This window comes from Gracilinanus agilis, chromosome 3 (genome assembly GCF_016433145.1).
Source record: "Gracilinanus agilis isolate LMUSP501 chromosome 3, AgileGrace, whole genome shotgun sequence".
Taxonomy (NCBI): Eukaryota; Metazoa; Chordata; class Mammalia; order Didelphimorphia; family Didelphidae; genus Gracilinanus; species Gracilinanus agilis.
Genome location: NC_058132.1, coordinates 161,546,340 through 161,568,265, shown reverse-complemented (window position 1 = coordinate 161,568,265; position 21,926 = coordinate 161,546,340).

Sequence of the window (21,926 nt, the reverse complement as noted above, 5' to 3'; positions counted from 1 at the left end):
AACAATTCTGTGTGGATTTAGACAATAGCCTTTATGGCATGGAACGGTATTTCAAGCTTTCTTGGAACCAGGAGAGACTAGGATTCAAATCCTTTCTCAGGCATTTCTTCCTTGTAGGATTTATTGTAAGTCACTTAGTTTCTTTGGGAAATTGCAAAATTCTGCTTTCAATTCCTACTTAAAAGGGAGGTTTTGAGGATATGCTGAAAATATATGTAAAGTACTTTGTAAACCTTATAAAGTTTCAAGAAATGTCTATTATTGCTCACATTCAGGTTACTCATTATTTCTATTTGTCATATGCCTTTTACTGTAATTCCTATGCTACCTTCTTTCTCTTTCCCCCTTATCTCCCCAGTCCTAGTCCTTTCCATCTGTTTTTTCCTCTTTCTCCTTTTCTCCTTCTCCCTCCTCTCCTTATCCCTCTCTATAAACACATATACACACAATCTTTTATTCCAAACTTTTATATGTGAAAAAAAACCAGAAACCAAGGGAAATATTGAAGTGCAACACTGTTTCTCATACGTGTATGTTTAGAAAATATAAAATTTGGAAAAAACCAATTTGGAACTCTCCACATCGCTGAAACCAAAAAAAAAAAAAAAAGCCAAAACATTTAAATATAAAAAAGCACAGGACTATGTACTTATGCATTTGTGTTTGTATTTATAGGATTATACAAAAAAATTCTGAGCCCAAGTATTTATGTTTGTACACTGCCCTAAGGAAGTGATGCTCTGAATTTATAATTAGAGGTTCTATGTTGGCATGAGTATACAGTATCTAGCATGTGAGTTATACCCAGGAATATAAAAAAGATCTAGCTGGTGGAGACAAAGGTCATGTGACCCCCTCAGTATAAAGGAAACTATTCTGCTGAGAGAGACAAAGAAAGAAATATTGTTATTGAGAAAATTTTTTAAGGACTCTAAGGAGACACTAACAAACTAGGTTGGATAAAAGAAATAACACTTCCAGTTTTTTAAAGTGGTGAATTCTTTTTAAAATATATTTTTATGTATTTCATTATATATTTTCCAATTACATATAATTTTTAACATGTTTTTAAAAAATATTGACTTCCAAATTTCCTCCCTCCCTCCTGCTTCTCCCCATCATTTGAGAATGCAAGCAATATGATATAAATTATATGTATATATTAAATCATGCACAACATTTCCTTATTAGCCATAGAAAACACATATAAATAAGAAAAACAAAGAAAAAATAAAATATGCTTCAATTGGTGCTCAGAATTCATCAGTTCTCATCATATACCATTTTTATCATATGCCTTTTGGAATTGTCTTGGATCACTGTGCTGATTGGAATAGCTAAGTCTTTTACAGTTGATCACCCTTATGATGATGCTGTTTCTGTGTACAATATTCTCCTGGTTCTATTCACTTCAGTTTGTATCAGTTCATATAAATCTTACAGGTTTTTTGAAATCATACTCTTCACCATTTCTTAAGCCATAATAGTATTCCATCACAAGCATATACTGCAACTTATTTAGCCATTTCCCAGTTGGTGGAAATTCTTTCAATTTCCAATTCTTAGCCACCAGAAAAAGAGTTGCTTTAAATGTTTTGTGCAAATAGGTCCTTTTCTCTTTACTTTTATCTCTTTGAAATATAGATCTCGTAATGATTTTGCTGGGTCAAAGTAATGGTACTGCTGGGTCAACGTGTACTGCGTTATAGTTCTGGACATAATTAAAATTATTCTCCAAAATGGTTGGACTGATTCACAACTCCACCAACAATGCATTAGTTTACTTATTTTTTACTATATCATGTATAACATTTATCATTTTCCTTTCCATCATGTTAGCTGATCTAATAGATGTGAGGTGGTACCTCATATTGTTTTAGCTTACATTCCTCCAATCAATAGTGACTTAGGGTATTTTTTCATGTGACTATTGATAGCTTTGATTTTTTCTTCTGAAAACTACCTGTGCATATTCTATGACCATTTATCAGTCAGGGAATGGTTCATATTTTTATAAAATTGACTCATTCCCTTATGGATTTGAAAAGTGGGGCCTTTTTCAGAGAAAATTAATATAAATTTCCTCCCTGCTTTCCATTTCCCTTTTAATTTTGATTGTATTAGCTTGTTTATACAAAACCTTTTTAAATTTCATGTAATCAAAATCCATTTTATTGCCTATGATCCTTTCTACCTCTTGTTTGGTCATAAACTCTACTTTTATCCATAGATCAATCTCTTGAGATTACAATCAATAATACCCTTAGGGCCCCTGCTTCCTTGGGATTGCAAGCAATACTTGTTCCTGATCCTTAGGGTTCCCGAGCTCTGCTAAGCAAAAGTGCTCCTCTGTGCTTTTGAACTGTGTGTCAGAAGTTGATAGAGGTAATAGAATTATCAAACAGCTCCTATTCCTATAAGGGTCCCACGTAAGTTCTTTTTGACTAGTTTCCATGTCTTGCTCTGATTTTTAGTTGGCTCTTTCACTCTAGATTTTGATTTGAGGCATTATTTTAAAGTTGTTTAGAGGGAATGTTGAGAGAGGTTTATCTAAGTACTTCCTCTACTTTCCCCATCTTGGATCTGCCCCTGGAATTCCTTTGCAAATTTCTTCAAAGAGTAGTATAACATATAATAGGTCAAAGAGCTAAGTTGATGAAACTGTTTAATAGGCAAAAATTAGGAATAGGAGCTAGGCAGTAGCAGTGTTGCTTCAACCTCAAAGCTGAGTGAAAGAAATGAAGCAAGAGTTGTTTTTGTTTAATCATAGTATAAATGAAATGAGATACCTTGAACAAATAATGGGAAAAAATGAGATCCCTAGAGGAAAGATTCAGAAGGAAAATTGAGAGCTTATTAAAAGGGGTACAAAATGTTACACAAGAAAGAGATGCCCTGAAAATTAGAGTGAATAAAACATAAATTAAAGATGCCATGGGATTTGGCTTACCTGAAAGAGAGCACTTGGATAGCATTTTTCAAGAATTCAAATGGCCCCAAACTATTAGAAACATCAGACAAAGTGAAATTAGAAAGATTATATTGGTGATTTTCTGAAAGAAACTATAAAACAAAAATTCCCAGGAATGTAGTAGTCAAAATCTAGAACTTATGGGTCAAAGGGGAAAAAAAAGATATTTCAAGTAACCAGAAAGAATTCAGAATCAGCCAAAATTTGGCAGCTTTCATCATAAAGCAGAATAGAACATGTAATAAAACATTCCCAAGGGCAAAAGATATAAATTTTCAACCAAGAAAAACAGCAAATCTGAGTAATTAATCTAAAAGGGGACAATGAACCTTTAATGAAATAGAGGACTTCCTAGAATTCTTCACAAAGAAACATGAATTGATAGGAAGTTTTAAATGAAAACACAGGAATAAAGAGAAATGTAAAAAAGGTAAATACATTTGAGCCATTGAAAGGACTAGAAAGGTGGAATTATTTACCATCTAATAGAAAGACAAAAAAAACAGTTATCTTCTTAGAATCCCAGTGCTATTAAGGGCTATAGATGGAGTTAAATAAGACAAAAAGGCCTGGTGATTTTATTATTTTTCAGTGATCTTAAAAGAAGAAATAAAAGAAAGCAGGAAAGGAATACATTAAGCAAGAAAAGGGGAGGAAAGTTTGGAGAATTTACTCTTTCAAATAATTTAATGTTCAATTAGAACTAGATAAACAAGGAGGGAAGGGCAGAGACAGTGCATTACTGAAACTTCACTTTTGTCAAGAGAGATGGAATATATACACACAGAATTTGGTATAGAAATATATTCATCTTAAAAGGGAAACTATAATCATTTATAGAGAATAAGAGAGAAGGAAGACAGGGTTAATCCTAAGCAAAACAAATTCCAGACTCAGAGTCTGGATCATGAAGTGGGGTTAATTGGAGGGAATGAAAGGATAAGTACCTGTGAACAATGTCTAGGCAAAGAGAAGAGGAAAGGTATATGAGAACAGAAATGGAAATGCATTAAACATAGATGAATAATTCTATAAGCTTTTCTCATCATTCTCTCCTTTATAAAGAGGAGGGCAGGGGGCAAAGTCAGTAAAAGTATAAAAAAAAGTAGATTGCGGTAAATAAACAATTAACAGTCATAACTGAATAGAAATTGGATACACTTATTCACAAAAAGGAAGAGACTAATACAATAGATTAAAACGTAAAATCCAACAATATGTAGTTTATAAAAAACACACATGAAACACAGTCATACAGAATTAAAATAAAGAGCTAGATCAATATCTATAATGCTTCAACTAAACTAAAAAAGCAGGATATCTTGCCTTTGACCTAGGAGAAGGCAAAAACAAAAACAGATTGGTTCAAATGTAAACAGGAAAGCTACAAACTACTTAAAGGCATCATAGGCAATAAAATCAATACTTAACATTCATGCACCAATGACATAACATTTAAATACTTTAAAGACAAGTTAGATGAGTTACAGGAATAGACAATAAAATTATAATTGTTGAGGATCTCAATGTACCACTTTCAGACCTAGATAACCTAACAATAAGAAAGAACAAAGAAGCTTAGCTTTTTTACATGAATATAATTCTAGTAAAGTTAGATATAAAGGCTTGCTATCAATTACTGAATAATAATAGGACATATACATATCTTTACAGAAACTGACCATCTTTTTGAGCCAAAAAACCTTACAAACACGTAGAAAAGCAAATATTAAATATTCCCTTTATTGACCACAATGCAATAAAATTATATTCAGTTAAGGGTCACTGATGATAGAATTAAAAATTAATTAGGCATTAAATGACATCCCAGGATCACAATACTAGTAAGTGTTAAAGTGTGATTTGAACATGTATCTTTCTCCCTAAAATGCTCATGCCCTATCCATTATACAATGTTCCTCCTCAAGTCAGAGTGGAGTTAACATCTGTGTCTTTGGATCGAGTATTCATAGAGGAGATCTTACAGGTGGTTGAAATATTGAAATTAATAGATATGGGTACAACAAATAACCAAGCAGGAAATCACGTTGAGTCTGGAGAACTGCAACTATTCTTTTAATCTGGTTTATAATGACCCAAAGTAGAGATAATTTTTAAGGAGCATTCATAGAGTTTAATAAAACGTCAGTCATATAGTATGAAGCAATTTCCATACTCTTTTCCATATGTCTCCCTGATCCGTCATTTTGCCTCCATGGCATCAGTACTCTTCGAAAGTCTTGGACACTCATCTATTAGCTAAGCCACAGTACGTATACTTAGTTTAATCTTTTGTTGATGCACAAGATCTTAATTTACTACTATTTTCAGAGAGCAAAGTATTCTTCATGGACTGACAAGTTGACTCTGAGCAAGTCTCTGCCTTTGCCTCAGTTTCTCCAACTGGGGAAGTTGACAAAGTTCTTTGAGGTCACTGACTTAAAAAACACACTGAAATTTCACTACAGCTCCTAATGGTAATGATATAAGCACAAGGCACACCTGGACTCTGATGACTGTTTACACTTTGAAGTTTCTATGCTTGGAAGTAAAAAAAAAAACAAGAAAAGAAAAATTCCATTACTTGTTAATAATTAAATCAATTTCAAAGTGATATGATATGGGTTCCTCAAATAAGCACTGCAGAAATTTATTTTTTTAACCTTCCTTGATGACTGTTTTTTTTTCTTTCTCTCATTTACTATTCTGTGTAGAGCTCTAATCTTTGTAGTACAAAACAGTTCTCTTTAAGATTCAGAACTTGCCAACAGTTGGATAAGATGTAATAAAGTCTCTTGTTGTAACAGTACCCTGCTGACACTGGAGCTGATCTAAAAGGAGTGGGAGCGAATTAAATTCTCCTCATTGAAAGTTGTGTATGTATTCTTCCCCAGAAGTGGGATCTAGTAGCAGAGAAGCTATTGCAAACTGTAGCTGTCTCTAAAGGGAAAAAAATTCCAAGGTATCATTTTTTTTTGCAAAGATAAAAAAACTCTGAACATTGATTCAATTATGCAGATTAAACATCTGATCTCATCATTGCTGTTATTATCTAGCAGTAAAATATCTCCCTTGAAACTAAGAAGGCTGGGGGGAAGAAAGGGAACCTTAGTGCCCAGCATCCAAGTTGTCTGCCTTGAAGGAAGAATTAGAGAGAATGGATTAAGGCTAATGTCTCAAGTCTCCTTGCCTCCTTGCACTTCAAATGTCCCAAGTCTATTTTGCCCTTGTTGCATCCTTTGATGCCAGTGGGTATTCCTGCAACAAAACATAGGGTATCCTCTTATGCTAAATATGCAGACTTTGAGCAATAAGGAGCTCAAAGGAGAGAGATAGTAATTGTGATTGGCATGAATTCCTCTAGTCTCCTTTTAAAAAAGGAACAGAGTTCTCATTGGCTCCAAACTCCCTAAAGCAGATGTGGGGCCACATCCTGTCATTTCTAACTCCACAACATCTCTAGCTTCTGACTCTTCTCCATACTATTTCATGTTCTTTTCAACTCTTAACTGGAATATGGTAATATCTCTAGAACAGTGTTCCTATTTCAAGTCTCTCCCCTCTCTAATCCATCCTCCACAAAGCTACCAAAGCAATTTTCCTAAAGTACAGGTCTTACCATGTCATTTCCCTATTTAATAAATTCCAATGACTCCCCATGCCTCTAGGACAAGAATATAGGTTCATGTTTTGCTATTAGAGCCCCTCACAAACTGGCCCCAATCTACATTTTTAAACTTATTACAATGATCTTGTTATATGTAAATGACCACCCTTTCTATACTCTGTGGTCTAACTAACCAGGCCTTTTGCTGTTCCTTGCACCAAAATTCCATTTCCTATCTTTACACCTTTGCTTCGAGACCCCCTATGCCCATTCTATACTCTCACATCACATTAACCTCTTAGAATCTTATTTCTTTCAAAATTCTGTTCAGGGGATACCTCTATAGAGGTTTTCCTGATTTCCTCTTCTGTTCTTATCTACTGGTGCTCTCCCAACCCCTCCCAAATTATCTTGTGTTTATTTTATACGTACTTATTTACATTTATGTTTTCTCCCCTACTAATATAGAGATGGAAATGAACTTAAAGATCATTTAGGAATTTCTTTTTCCATTTTGTTGGCAAGGAAACTGAAACCTAACAGATTTAATTCACTTGGATGAGATCACAAGTAGCAAAAGTAGGTGTCATGGATACCTTCCTTTTCTAGACTGATTTGCTATTCTTGTTCAAACTCTTTGTTGTCTGCATTCCCACTAGTTTTTAGTTCCTGATAGTCTCTGGTTCCCAGTTCATTGGTGGGATGGAGATAACAGAAATACACCAGCCAATAAATGAGGAACATCTTATCTTGATTCTTCCATTGACCCTACCCTCCTAGAAGTTTCATGTAACTGGTCATTTCTCAATCTTCTTTTCCTCCTCTTGCCCCCATTCTTGGGGATGTTAACTCAAGGCTTCATAATAAGAAAACAAAATTGGTACTTCGACTTTAGCTGTCTTCTAAGATTGTTTCTTTCTATAACAACTGTGGTTCTTACTATGGACACTACTCATTTCAGGGCTTAGCTTAAACATAGTCAGACCTGTACAGAAAAGCACTTTGGAAGTTTCTGGCAGGATGGATTAGGGAGGGGTTAGACTTGTTTTGAGATACTGCAATATTCCAGTTAAAGAGTTGAAAAACACTAATTTAGGAATAAGTGGCCTATCTACTTTCCCCAATAGATTGAAACCTCCTTGATGGTAGAGCTATGTTTTATACCTCTGTCTCCAATACTTAGAATATAAAATCATATGTCAGGTAGTTTTTGGTTAGAGTGATCTATACAGGGCATGAGAAAGTCGTTTTATTTTTTATTTTTATTTTTCCTGTCATCGAAGGTATATTAACCAGACAAGACTTTGACACTAGGGGCATAAGATTGCAAGAGGGCTAATGCAATAAGATTTGTGGAACTCTGGCTTCCTTTTGAAGGTCATTGGTGCAAGTCCCCTCTGGATCCTGGGGTTATTAAATAAGACAGCTGTGCAGGGAGGGTGGCAGGGGGCCAGGCAATGAATCTGGTTGAACTCCTCCCAGCTCAGCTAGATAGAAAGACAGCCATGAGTTTTGTAGTAAAGCTACTTCCATGGAGGTTCCTGGGTCAAGCTGCAGTAGCAGCAAGAGGGCAGGAAGGGCACACACCCTGAGAAGCTGCTTCTCTTGTTTGCCGGATGGCTAGTCTAATGGGTCAAGTCTGATCAAGTGGCAGCACATCAGCCTGCAGGCTCGAAAGAAGCTCAAGGTCAAATGGGTAACAGCCATCCAGCCATATCCAGCAGAAATGTCTAGATCCATTGGAACAAATCAAATTGAGGCTAAGGAGACGGAATGAAATGGCTCAAACTCAGGCAGATCCAACAGCTGCCTCTTAGGAAAAGAGATTTCTTTGTTTTTGTATTTCCTTTGTTTTCTTCTGGAGCCACTCCTGTTCCTTCCAAATGGGTCAAATGATGACTGGCCAGGCAAGAGAGCTGGGCTGTGTGTCTGTGCTGTCAGAATAGAAGCCATCTGTCTGTCAAGCTGTCAGCCTTGGAAAAGGTATTGCCAAATTGAAGGACTTTTGTAAGGAAGTGTTCTGAGTGTGCTCTGGCCATTGTGAGAAAGCCAGCAATGGCCAAGGCTGTATAAAAGAAGGAGCTGGTGGATGGAGGAGAAGATTCACTGTAGCAATTCCCGAAACAAATGACCCTGCCAACTCCAACTTTCTTTCTCAGTCTATCAAACAGCCCATCACCTTGGCTTGTTTAATGCTATAGCTCAACTGCAAGAACACTCTGTCTACTCATCTCCAGGGCCTTTTATCTGCCACTGACTTGTCATAAGTCCTTGGGTTTAAACTCTGTTTCCAGAGGAAGGACACCGCTAAAGACTTCAGATTTTCTTAGGATTCCAATCATATTGCATATTGCATAATGCATAAAGCAAATCTTTCTTCTTGGAGCCTAGCCCACTGGTTGGATAATGACTGACATGCCCTCTTCTTCCTGCCCATCTATGTTTTATACTTATTGACTGAAACCTGAGTCTATACGATAGGGCAAAATGTCCATTTGTTAAGAGAGTGTCTTATACAATGCAGAAAAGTGTCTATATTTAAAATCATAAAAACCAACATTTAAAAAATATAGCCCAAGGGTGGCTAGCAGAACAGCTACAGTGCCTTGCTAGAGATACAACTCTCCAAGGCTCTGAAATTTTCCTTTATTCAGGAGATAACATAGTGTGGGGAAGGTGTACCATCCAGAAAGCCCTGAGACCTAGGTCCTTGTCTTTTTCTTTTTCTTAACCAATCAGATATGTGAGCTGGTGCTATTCACTTACCCTTTCTGGGCTTATTTTCTTATCTGCAAAGTCAACTATGTTGGGGTTCTTAATATTTTTGTGTCATTGACTCCTTTGACAATCAGAGGAATTCCATAGATTTCTTCTCAGAATAACTTTTTTTCTCTATTTTTTTTTATTATTGAGAAAGGGTGTTAATGGTGGGGATGGGGAGAAATGTCCAGCGTTTAAAAGATCCTGCTCACTTCACTTCAGAATAACATTTTTAAATTAAAAAACACCCCCCAAATCATGGGAATACAAGCAAATTATTGAAATACAGTTATGAAAATATTCTTTTTAAAATAATCTCATAGATCCCAACTTAACATTCCTGAAGTAGATGGTTACTGGATTTCCTTTTAGTAATAACATTCTGCTTTTTGAGGGGTAGCTAGGTTCCTCAGTGGATTGAGAGCCAAGTTTAGAGACAGGGGGTACTTGATTCAAATCTAGCCTCAGATATTTCCTAGCTGGGTGACCCTGGGCAGGTCACTTAATCCCCATTCCCCATTATTCCTGATAGAAGGTAAAGGCTTAAAGCAAACAAACTAAAAAATCAAAACAACAATAAAAATTATTATTCTATAAATACTCCTTAAATACATTTATGTTCTGAACTATAGAATTTACTTTAAAAAATTCTTACCTTTTGTCTTAGAATTGATACTGAGATTGGTTCCAAAGGAGAACAGTAAGGGTGAGGCAATTGGGATTAAGTGACCTGCCCAGGATCACAGGGCTAAGAAGTGTCTGAGGTCAGAATTGAGCTCAGGAACCTCCTGTCTCTAGGCCCAGCTCTCCATCCACTAAGCCATCTACCTAAACCTACAATTTACTTTTTAATAACACTCTAATTTGTTTCATTCTATATTCAGTTTGCTCATCTGCACAGTGTGAACAATAATATCAACCCTGTCTACCTGACAGGTTTATTGCAAGAAACAAATTATAAAATGTATTATATCTCTAAAGCACTGTTTACAGAGTGCTTTCACATACACTATCCCAATGGATCCAATGACTTCAAATGTATAACTACAATAATAAGAATAATAGAATGGTTTTCTGTGTGGAAGTCTTGACTCTCCCAATAAATTGCAAGCGAGTGTGGAAGGCCTGGTTCTTGTATTCCACTTTTTCATTATTATTCCCACAATGCTTAGCACAATGCTAGGCACACAGTGCATGTTCAGCACAATCCTTTTTAGGATTAGTAGTCATGTATGGGATAAATGAAATAAAGGGTCTAATCCTACAAAATCTCTATTAAAAGTTACGTATTTCAATTGATGCTGTAAACTTGGTGAAATCACCTAATGCATGAGTTTCTGACAAAAAAGGTCTTTGGTTAGTATAAATACTATTGAGAATGTGGTCAAACTAATGTTCAATCCATCCATGGGTCTCAGCCCCCTGCCTTAGTGCCTTAGTACCTCTGATTCTACGCATGTGTCTTGGAACTGTGAGCCCTTTCTACAAGGGGGTTATGGCTAGAGACTTTTTAGATAGGGAAACCTAACATCCCCACTAGATCAGCAATGTACGGCATGCCACACTGATGGAAGAGTGGTTATATTTTCTCTCCTGCCAAATTAATAGTTCTATAGTACAGGTCTAGCCATATCAGTCTCCCAAGTTCTAGAGGCTTCCCATTGCTTCTAGGAAAAGATCAACTCTTCTGGGATTTTCATTTTCAGCCTACCTGTTTAGGCTTATTACTCACTATTCCCTTTCAATACAATCGGTGGCTTGGCTAAACTGGAGGGCTTGTTATTCCTGGAACATGACATTCAATCTCTGGACTCCGAGTCTTTGCACAGACCTTCTACCATCCTGGAATAAATTCCCTCTTCATCTCATCTCTGTCTTTTAGAATCCCTAAAATTCTTCAAAGTTCAGTTGAAGTACCACTTGCTTGATCTAGCCTTTCCCAAGTCTCCCAGTTACTAATTCCTCCATTTACCTTTACCCTGAACTTTTTTACAGGTATAAAATGGTAGTTTTACAATAATGTGCAACACGCATGTGTGATAAATTACATATATGCATATATCAAAATAGAATATATTCCATGCACAAAAACTTTTTTTTCCTGAGAGAAGGTAAGTTCCTTGATCGCTGACAAATTATTTCATTTTTGTATCCTGGGACCTAACTCAGTGCCTGACCCTAAAAAATAGATATTGAATAAATACTTGTTGGTTCACTTATATAAGAATGTAACTAGTCCTATAAAATTATCTGTGCCCTTCTAAAGAATGCTACAATTTCTTTGTAGTAAATGAAACACTAAGAATGCTTATCAATGGCCATATCCCTGTCATTTTGAATTAATATTCCTAATGACGTTAGTAAACATTAATTTTTAAGACAAATACACAAAAATACTTGACAGAAAAATGTCTATCTGATAGAAAGACAAATTAAATCCCATTGTTGAGTGACTTGCTCAGGGGCATAGTTACCAGCTTGATGCTTAGAAATGAAGCCAGTAAGTCCTAGTTCCCCACTGAATGAGACTCTTCTCTTCCACTGAAATTTAACAAAAGGGAAACAATTCTTCACAATACTTTCAAAGGTAATAGACTTGAATTGAGGAGCAGGTGATGAATGGTGAAAGTGGGAAAGAGAAAAGATGCTATTACCCTTTCTTACAACCCAGCCACAAGTTTGATGGATGTTGGGAAAGGTCAGAAGGACCTAGACCAAAAAGTTTTCCTGATTAAGTCCATTCAGGGCCAGAGCATCTAACCGGACTAAATCAGTCCCCAGAGAAGAGATGTCATTCCACAGGGGACTGGGGGGTGGGAAAGGGATTAGCAAGATTTCCCCAGCATTGCAAATGCAGAAAAGGACTCTATCTTGAGCAATAGGACTGATTTACAACATTCTGAGAATAGAATGCATTCCACAGTGGCTCATTTACCATTGAGAAAGTCAATATGACTGTCTGCTCAATAATGATATCAATATGTCATTTAAGCTCAATAAGTAGAAATTGTAAAATGCTTGTTCAGGAAAACTAGGTATTGAAGGGCTTTGAGTCTGAATTTGATGGTCAAATTGAACCAGTGACAAATGCAATACTCGCTCTTCTTCACAAAAACCATACAAAGAATAATAGTCTTCGAGGAAAGGTTATAGCTGAGTATATTAAAAGATTTACTGATATTGCCAAGTCAAAGTTTAATGGAAATGCAACATTATTTTCCCCTCCACATATTCCTTTTTCTACTCCACCCTCTTTTCTAGCTAACTATCCCAGTCTTGTTAGTTCTGTAGATAGGTGGCTATTAAATACTTCCAATATTCTAGTGGTATTCCTGTAGATGGCTGTCTGCCTGTATACTAGCTCACATGCCGAGATATTCAGTTAGAAGAGTTCATTCAATTTTTTTTTCTTAGTAAAGACATTAACTCCAACAACATAACAAATATATTAGTTCCATAGCATTTTGCCCCAAATATCATGGGAACATCTTCTACAAATATACCCTGATTTTAGGAGGGAGGAAGAGGGGACATGGTAATGAGGCACATACTCTGGTACACATACAACTCTGGTACTATAGGAAGGACCTGAGGGTTGTTTTTTCTCTCTAAAGGTTTCCCACAAGTTCACTGTGAATTCAGTGACTGTTCAGCTTGGTTGGCTCTTTGCAGGGCACAGTGCTTCTGGTGGGCAGTATCCCAGATGGACTTGCTACTACTAGGGTGTGATGCCTTTGCCAGATTGGTTCATTTAATGGGATTGGTGGAGCAGTTGGTCATCCAGTGGCTGTACTGGCTTCAGACTGATTGGCCTTGGAGGTTGATGACTACTCCATTCCTCTCAGGATACAGTGTCTCTCTTAGACTACTTGATTTTCTTATCTTGGGTTTGCTCCTCAGTGGGCAGCTGTAGTCTTTTTCCTACACTCAGACTGGGAATAGCCTGGGATTAGGGGTGGTGTTCAATATTGTTTAGCTAGAATTGGATTTTTGATTTTCTTGCCTACTAAAAGTCTCTTTTCTCCAAAAGCTACTCTAAATAGTTTTAAGGTGATTAATTATTTTTGCTTCCCATACTCTTGTAGGAATCATATGTAGATGAATGTCTAGGGACAAAGGTGTGAATGCAGCCTAAATCTTGGAGACAAATTGTTTCACCAGCCTTTTCCTATACAATGAAGGTATTCACACCTCTCACTCAGTTCAGTGTGGGAAATATTTATTTTTATTTGAAAAATGTTCCCCTTTACTTTTCAATGTCTCTGTGATTTAGCTTCTGAAAACTTTCGATTTTTGTTCTAATTTCATTGGGTAACCCCCATTACAAAAAGAAAACATTTAGAGTAATTCACAAGTATTTAATACCAGTAAATTTTTTAAAAATAACTTTAATTTTTTTAAATAAAATTTATTTTGGAATAGTAAAATGGACAATAATCTATTTTAATGCATACGAAATCAAATACAGGATCCATCACACACGTGATGAATAATTTCCCATCAAAAAATATGATAAGGGTCTTTAAAATAGTTTATGAATTGCTTTTTCAATTAATATGCTTTTTTTCTTTATCTGTTCCTCCCTCTACCACTACACTGGAAAGAGAAAGACAGAAAGACAGACAGACAAAAAACTCAATACATAGATGCAAAGTCCAGTAAAAAAAAAATTCACAATGGTCATGTTTAAAAATATACATCTCTCTGCATTTTAGTACATGATCCTTATGTTAGGAGATAAATGGCATGTTCCGTCTTCATTTATTTTGAATTCATAATTTGTCATTGCCTTGATCAGAATTCTAAAAGCTTTCAAAGTTATTTTTCTTTATAACGTTGTTATTATTGTATAAATCATCCTCCTAATTCTCCTGCTCACTTTGTTCTTTATCAGTTCATAGATGCTCTTCATCTGTTTCCAGTTTCCTCTGAAATCGTCTATTTCATCATTTCTTATGGCATAATAATATTCCATTACATCCATACATCACAATTTGTTTGACCAATCCCTCCCCCCACCACTAATTTCCATTTTTTGGCTGCCATGAAAAGAATTCCTATCTATATTTTTGTACATTTACTTTCCCTGCTTTCTTTGATTTCCTTGGGGTTTAGGTCGATCCAGTAGAAGTATATTTGGGTCAGAGGGTATACACAATTTCGTAACTTTCTGGGCATAGTTCCTAAATGCTTTCCAAATGCATAGTTCTACCAAGAGTATATAGACAATTCTTCCTTTACATAAATTCACGTTATGCAAATTCTATTTTACATAAAGAATTTTGAAAGAAATCTGCATTAAAAAAAGCAACTATGTTAATATTACTGTACACTACTGGGCTCCCTCCATTCCTGCCTCTCGGCCAGGTGCTTCCTAGCCCTCTCCCAGGCCCCCTCAGCCAACAAACAAATAAACAAATAGAAAAAAATTTCAAAGCAGAAGAAAGGACTTGAGGGGAGAGTGTCACTACTGCCATTGGATGGGGGCTTGGTTTGAGACAGAGAGGAGACCTTTGCTCTTCTCTGCCTACCTGCCTGTATGTCCAGCCCGGATATAGCTATCTTTAGTCTATCCTTACTCCAGTACCTTCTGTCTGTCTCCAGGCTCCCTGTCACTGATTCTGTTTATATTCCTTTCTTGTCCCCATGTGCCTGCCCTCCTTTCTTCCGTTCTGTTTGGCCAGAGCCCCAGTCAATCCCATGTTATGTACTTGAACCACATGCCAGTTCCTTCTTCCCTTCCTTACTTTATTCCTTGCCCTCAGGCAAATTTGCATTAGAGGTCTACAGAAAGGTCCACTACTTACATAAAAGTAAACCTGTCCATACTGGTGTACCATTTTTCTTGTAGTCCCTCCAAAATTAATCATTTTTCTTTTTTTGTCATACTTGCTAATTAGATAGATGTGAGATGAAATATCAGAGTTGCTTCAATTTATATTTAATGAATTATTAGTTAGAATTTCTTTCTTTGAAAACTTCCTGTTTATATTCTTCAACCATTTATCTTTTGGGGATGGCTCTTAATCATATAAACTTGAATCAGTTCCTTATATATCCTGAATATGAGACTTACCAGAGAAACCTGTTGAAAAGATTTTCCCAAGTTACCCATTTCCTTTATTATTATTTTTTAAATACATTAGGTTTGGGCTAGATCTTTTAAAGTTTGTATGTCTAAAATTGTCAATTTTATCTTTTGCGATCCTTTGTATTACCTGTGAAGTTATGAAATCAGAGGAAGAGGATTAATGGATCTCAGATCACATGATAACCAGGCTAAAAACAGAGAAAAATACATCCAGAACAAACAAGTCTGACTACATAGAGTAATAGGAAAGGCTGAGAGTAGGTACATTAATTGAATGTAACCAGAATGATGGAACTTCTGAAAAAGTTAAGGTCCAATCAAAAGACCCTACATGGATGACATTCACATATACTCAAACAACAATGTGCCAACAGAGAAGCACAAACAAATTAGTAAATTAGATCAATGAGTTTACAAAAACTGAGGGGTTTATGATGAGGCTTCAAGACCAGGTAATTCTTTTCCTTTTCCCCTATTTAAAAAAGATTATCCTTGAGGAGTCTGAAGAAGTTATTAATCAATATGGATCAAGCTAAGAAAAAAAAAAGAAAATGTGTGATGTATCATTATAGATTGGAAAATTTTTTCCATTTATTTAAGACATAGAAAGATATGATTTGGTGGCTAGAATTATGCAAGATATCCCAAAAGTCTTAGGGAAGTTTTATGCTTACTAGCCTAAGTAAGATTTTTGAGTTTACCAGAAGTTGTCTTTCTTTAAACAAATGAAACATACCCATATTGCAAATGTAGACCTCAAAATATACACAAAAATTCAACAAATGAATTGTCTTGGAACTAGACTATTTTTTGTGAGTAGATGTATTCCACAGTTTCCTCAATAGAACATTATTCTTTCAACAATACTTTTTAACAAATTTCACTGTATCAAATACTAATAATCTCCAAACTGCCTCAAATGGAAAAGCTTTCAAAATATAGAGACTTAGTGGAAGAAATTAAAACCACATAGAAATAGGATGAAGTTAATATAATCATTGTGATGCTGTCTACTAGCTGAGTTGTCTCAAAGATGCTTTTGTTTATCTTATAAAAGATGAGCTTACGTTCCAACACCCTTATATCCCAATTGACTCAGTCAATTACCAAAAACAAAGAAATAAACAAAACAAACTTTTTCCCCTAAAAAAAATTCCAGTTATTTTTTCATCTTGGAAAATGGTCTTGAGAACATGCAACATAAAAGGAAAATAACTGGAAAGCAACTACTCCAATATAATTTCTATTTGATTTCTAGTAAGATGAGAATGAAATAACAATAGCATAAGTAATAATAGCAGCCTTGGCAGAGGAAGTTTCCTCAGTAGGAATTTCCCAAACCAGTGAAATTATAGGTTTGGAGCAAAAAACCAAACCAAACATAAGAGAGTCTTGACAGTAAAAAAACACTTTAAAGTTTGCATACAATACTTTATATACATTATCTCATTTTCTGCCTCAAAACAATCCTATGAAAAAGGCACTAAACGTATTAATTGTATACCGATTAACAATTAGTAATTGGCACTAAGGACTCAGAGAAGGTGACACCTATGATTACATAACCATTCCTAGGAAATGAGATTCAAACATAGTCTTTATTGATTCCAGTTCTAGCATTCTCTCCTCTGTGCCATTCTGTGTTTAATAAGATAGTAATTATGTCAAATTTCCTTAAACTTTTTTTCTTCTTCTACTGCTTCAATGCTAGTCATAAGCTTCTACCATTCTTCTTTGTAAGACTGACAAACAAGAGGGAATCTTGTTGGCTCAATGGATTGAGAGCCAGGCAGAGACTAGAGGTCCTGGTGACCTCAGACACTGCCTAACTATGTGACCCTGGGCAAGTCACTTAACTTCCATTACTTAGGCCTTACCATTTTAGAACCAATATGTGGTATTGATTCTATGATGAAGGTAAGGGTTTAAAAAATAAGACATGTAATTGGTCTGTGTAGTTACACATAGTTACTGAATAGAACTGCATGTGTAGTCCCCCATCAAAAACAAAACCCATAAAACATAAGACCCTTGAATGCTCTTGCCATGGGAAAAATACTTTTCATTTGAAAAATCTTCCTCCCCACCCCCTCACTTTCCCCATAACAAATGTCTCCCTGGAGGGATTCCATGTAGAATAATAATGTCCAAATTTCCAACAGTACAGAAGAGACTGGGTTTGAGCTGTCAGCCAAGAGGCTGAGGGAATCACTTTCTGACTATAACTTCTGAGAGTGCACACCATAGACTTTTCCAAGAGTGACTTCTCCACCTCTAACTATCTCCTATTCCCAAGAGCAATAGTAGAATTTCTATAGCTGGTGGTTTCCTTAAAAGAAAACAGCCAATCCTTCCACCTTCCCAATCCTCCTCCTTTAAGCAGCAACAAAAGAATATGTGTCATTGACTCATCCCAGCAGGCACTCCCCAGGTGCTCCACCAGCAATTTTTTCTCCTTAAATACAAGAATGCACTTCTTGGCTCCACTTTATTCAGTAGCCTGGCACCTACTGCAGACCATGGCTCAGTTCTCCATACTTCCAGCAGGAAAGAATTATTAAATCTTGGTGCCATTTTCTGGCAAGAGGCTTAAAAACACCAGTAGAAGCTAACCACAGGTTCCAAATACTTCCATGTCTGAATCCCTCCAGGAGCTTGGAAACTTCCATTAAGAAGCCAGCAAGCCAATATAAACAAGCATTATCCCCAGAGCTTTGGTGGGTGAATAGGACAGCTTTACTGTAAGCTCTCAAAGACCCTGATCTTTAATCTCTTTTCTGCAAGCCTTAGATCTTTCCCTAATTTGGATATCAGTAAAGCTATCTTGTCTCTCTCATAGTCCCCTCTTTTCTTTTGAAAAGCCTTTTAAACCAAAGGAGGTAGGATGGAAGAGCATGGCTCCATGACTTTCTTCTTTTTCCTTCTCCTAAATTTGGAGGTGAAGAGGGTAGAATGATTGAGAATCCCCACACATCTTCATTTCCTGGCAGATGGGAGGGAGAGAGCACCAGACAGAGTCAGGAGAAGCAGCATCTTCTACAACTAGCCTGAGCTGAGGATGAACAGCATAATAGGGGAATAGACTTTGAGTAGGAAAACAGACTTAGCAGGCAGACTAAGGGTAAAGTCTTGGCTGTCAGCCATGGACATTCTAAATGGAATGAAGGGAAGAAAATTGTTTGCCCTTGAGGACTCTGGTCAAGCTGTGAGAGGGAAAGGATGTGATTGCCTTTACCTGCCCCAGTAAAGAGCCCAAGGATCTATCACAGAGAAGGAAGACCTGTCAGGAAAGATCAAGTGAGCAAGAAGATCTAACTGGGTGGTGGATATCCCAGTCTGAGACAAGCTCCTTGATTTAACATTCCTGGATTTACCTTCCTGCAGACCTATTTTCCTGTACCATCAAGAGGAGCAAAAGTACAGGCATCATCAAGGCATCATCATGGCACCATCCCAGAAACTGGGCTCCATGCTATATACTATTGTTCATTTATATCTTTATATGCAGCATCAGGGATTTTTCCTAGGACTTTTCTTGCTCAGAAATTTCTGGCCCACATTTTCAAGAACCTCTTTTGGAAAAGAGCTCTATTTCAGAAAGCAGAAGAGTTGTAGAGAGGTTCTATCAATGGGGTAAGGGGGAAGGAAAAGGAATAGATAAATTCATTTTGATGCTAGGTCTATAAACTCTATGCTTAAAGATATTGTCTGTTCCCTTTAGGGGATCTTCATGTAGTTTCTCTGAGAGGCCTAGCAAAGAGGAAGGCCTTGAATCTGAGAGATTCGGGGGTGATCTGGAATCAATGTTCAAAAGAAAGGGGAGTAGATTATTAAACATTTACCAGCATACCCCTGATATTACATCCATAAGTGACCGAGTCAACATTTTTGCAAGATATTGCAAATCATTGTCTCCTTCTATAAATTGGGTTCATTAATAATAATTACAGTCAGTTCACATTGCAGATATACAGTTGATACATATTTTTAGTTTTCTATGCTCCCTAATCAGTTGGGTTCAACAAATCTTTCTTGGGCAACTACTATGTGCTAGGTACTGTGGATACCAAGAAAAACTCAAAGTAGAATAGTCTTTGCCCTCAAAGAACTTCTAGGCTCATTGGGTGGGGATGTGGATATATATGCAAATGAGAACACCAATCATGCAAAGGAAATATGAAGTCATTGTAGGGAGCACATCTAAATGGAGGAATTGTGAAATGCTTCCTAGAGGAGGAAGGGAGCAATTAAATGGGGTTGAGAAGTCTGTAGGCTTGAAGAGAGGTTTCATTTGCTTTGGGGGTTCCAGGTGAGGAAACTTCCTTTCCCAGGGTTGCTTTTATTACTGCCATTGCTATTTAATTCTCATCTTAATTCAAGAGAACTCATATAGAAAAGGACCCAGGGCAGTTATTATCTGTTAGTTTTCTTTTATGCTGGATATTCTGAATATTATTTTTTCAGGGAGATAAATAATTGGAGTTTTTTGGGGGGTGGGACTGACTTGTTTGTCTTGTTTTTGGTAATTGAGTAAGAGTGTTGGCACGTAAGCTCATCTTCTGTAAGTTTGACAAAAGCATATTTGGATCAACTCCAAACGCAGACAAGATGACAGTGATGACATGCACTTCATCCTATTCCTACGTGGTTTTAATTTCTCTATATTTTGAAAACTTCCTGAAAAATTTGAAGGGGATTTTTCTAGGTAACTTTCCACTTTCCATCAGCAGCTCTGCTTGGTTTCTACTCCAGGGAACATCGTACCTCCTCCAGGGGAAGCTGATCACCTGAAATTTCATCTTCATGTTGATTGATTCAGTTTTTGACACTTAACACCTCTCGACTCTCTCTTGGCTCTCTTCTCTGATTGGAAGGCTGGAGGATGGGACAATAAACTCTTCTCAAAGCCTTTCTTTATAGAGAGCTTAGAACTTTCAGAAATTTTCAGGTAATTCTCCATTTACCACAACAACTCTACTTGTTTTTTAATCCTTTGAACATATATCATATCTCCTCGTTCCCCCATTTTTTTCATCTTTTTTGTACATTGATTGTTTTCCCCTCATTACAGGTTCTTTGAGGGTAGGCACTATCTTTCTTTTTCTTATCTGTATCCTTAGCTGTCAGCATTCGCACCTTATCTGGTGCATAGTAGGTGCTTGATAGATATTAAAAGAGTTGAATACCTGAATATTTCAAGGATCAGAGATGAAGGGAAGAACAAATGGTCTAATAAACCTGCCAAAGGAAGTCAGTATGGATTTGTGCTGCTGGGCAAAATTCTATAAACATTCTAAAAAAGAGAGATGCTATGCTGAAAGCATTGGCCTCCATGCATACCCAGAGTAAATATCTAAGAGGAATAGATTCCTAGAGAATTTCACACAACTGATGTATATATCCCCAGCTGAAGTTTTTCTTCCTACAATGACCTCCACATTAGACCATTTCCAATTGTAGAATTATCCCTTCTTCCTTATTGTAAATGAACTTATCATAGCATCTTTCCTAAAGAAAAAGGGAGAGAGAGAGAGAGAGAGAGAGAGAGAGAGAGAGAGAGAGAGAGAGAGAGTAATGGCAGTTAGGAATAGGAGGAATAGGTATATAAATTGAGGAAAAGAGAAAAGATGTGCACTAAAGAATTGGGGATAAAATATCTGACCTCCATTGTGGGATTTACATCTTTTTAATTTTCCCCCTAATTACATGTAGATACAATTTTTAATAATCATTTTCTGACATTTTGCAATCCATTTTCCCTCTCTCTCCTTCTCTCTCTCTCTTTCTCTCTATTCTTCTCTCTCCTTCCTTCCCTCCATGAGATAGCAGTTAATATGATATAGGTTAAACATTAACAATCACTTGCTATCACACCTACATATTTCCATGTTTGTCATGTTGTAAGAGCTACATCTTAAAAGTAGAGGAGGCAATGCTTAATATACTTAAATATATATATGGGTAAAAATAAATAGAGATATATTTATATACCAGATCTCATTGGCATGGCTATGCCTTTAATCAGTGGAAATCACAGCCCTTTCATGTCAGCAGCTGGTGTAGTGAAGAGTTGGACTAGAGTCAGGAAACATGGCTTTGAAAGTTGGCTTGGATACTTATTAGTTGTGTGACCATGAGCAAGTCACAACTTCTCTGAGATTCAGTTTTGTCATCTATAAAATGAAGACTAGATGATCCTTAAGATTATATTCTAATTCTAAGTTCTATAATCAGTATTCTTCTCCTCAATTGTCTTTCTTTTTTGTAAACTGGGCATTAAAATATTGAAAGAACCATATAAATCTTGCTCTAGTTCTTTTAATATTTTTAGGATCCAAGCCCAGCACTTGGACTATCCAGATGTTATCCCTCACTTTTCTTACATGATCATCTCACTTTCTTTTCTGGGCATACATATCTTTCTTTATGAATCTCTTTTCCATAGCTTCTCAGGCTAAAGACATTGCTAGCAATGCGTTGCCACCTGCTTACCTCCT